At 40.9% G+C, this 919-nt stretch overlaps 1 long non-coding RNA gene across 1 annotated transcript in view; it reads left to right on the top strand.

Moving 5' to 3' along the window:
• The window catches only part of LOC147817848 (uncharacterized), a 2,205-nt gene extending 1,292 nt beyond the window's left edge, over window positions 1-913 (top strand). The window contains exons 2-3 of the long non-coding RNA XR_015438617.1: window positions 236-302; window positions 698-913. This is a non-coding gene — a long non-coding RNA (uncharacterized LOC147817848). The remainder of the gene's footprint in view (window positions 1-235; window positions 303-697) is intronic.
• The last annotated feature ends 6 nt before the right edge of the window (window positions 914-919 follow it).

Genomic DNA, 919 nt, shown 5'->3' with positions numbered 1-919 from the left:
CCACACACAAATACTAAATGTGAATAAAATCTTTCTATGATCACTTAACCTCACTACTCACATCACACTAACCCTGCACACGGACATCTTGGAAATGATTAATGTTTGATTCCCAAATCTTAAGATCTTGATAAGAACAACAGAGGAAAATGACACTGTACTCTGATCCAAAATGGCACCATGGGACATTAGTTTAATCAGAGGCTCTTTCTGTCGTCTGTTTCCTGTTTTCCAGGATTAAAACCGAGGAAAATGACCCGCAATGCATTAAACCACATTCAAAATGGCTCCAAGAGCTAAAGGTGAGAATCAGCCTTCAACACGTCTGCAGCCTTGCTAACAGAGCCATGCTAACAGAGCCATGCTAACAGAGCCTTGCTAACAGAGCCGTGCTAACAGAGCCATGCTAACAGAGCCATGCTAACAGAGCCGTGCTAACAGAGCCGTGCTAACAGAGCCTTGCTAACAGAGCCGTGCTAACAGAGCCGTGCTAACAGAGCCTTGCTAACAGAGCCATGCTAACAGAGCCTTGCTAACAGAGCCGTGCTAACAGAGCCGTGCTAACAGAGCTGTTAGCATCAGCACACTAACATGCTGATGCTCTGCAAATAACAACAAACCAAATTAACAAGTGTGCAGTAACTTTCATTTACTTTTCTTTTTTTTTGCCTTTCTCTTTTCAATTTTTCCACCACAGACTAAAATGGACTGTGGGCCTGCTGTTACCCCTTCAAAATTCAGATTTAAATTCCTGGATGAAGACGATGAAGACTTTGAAGACTTTGAAGAATAAACATAAAACGTTGCAGCAAAGCAGCTTCTCTCAACATTTTCTGATTTACTATTTGCTCCGTTCATGAAAGTGTCTTTCTATTCTACTAAATGTTTGATGCAATTTTACTAAAAATAATTTTTGTGG

The sequence above is a fragment of the Seriola lalandi genome, unplaced genomic scaffold, assembly GCF_002814215.2.
Source record: "Seriola lalandi dorsalis isolate HSWRI2012SDOR001 ecotype SW California unplaced genomic scaffold, Sedor1 jcf7180002054876, whole genome shotgun sequence".
NCBI classification, from domain to species: Eukaryota; Metazoa; Chordata; class Actinopteri; order Carangiformes; family Carangidae; genus Seriola; species Seriola lalandi.
This window is presented reverse-complemented; position numbering and strand designations above follow the sequence as displayed.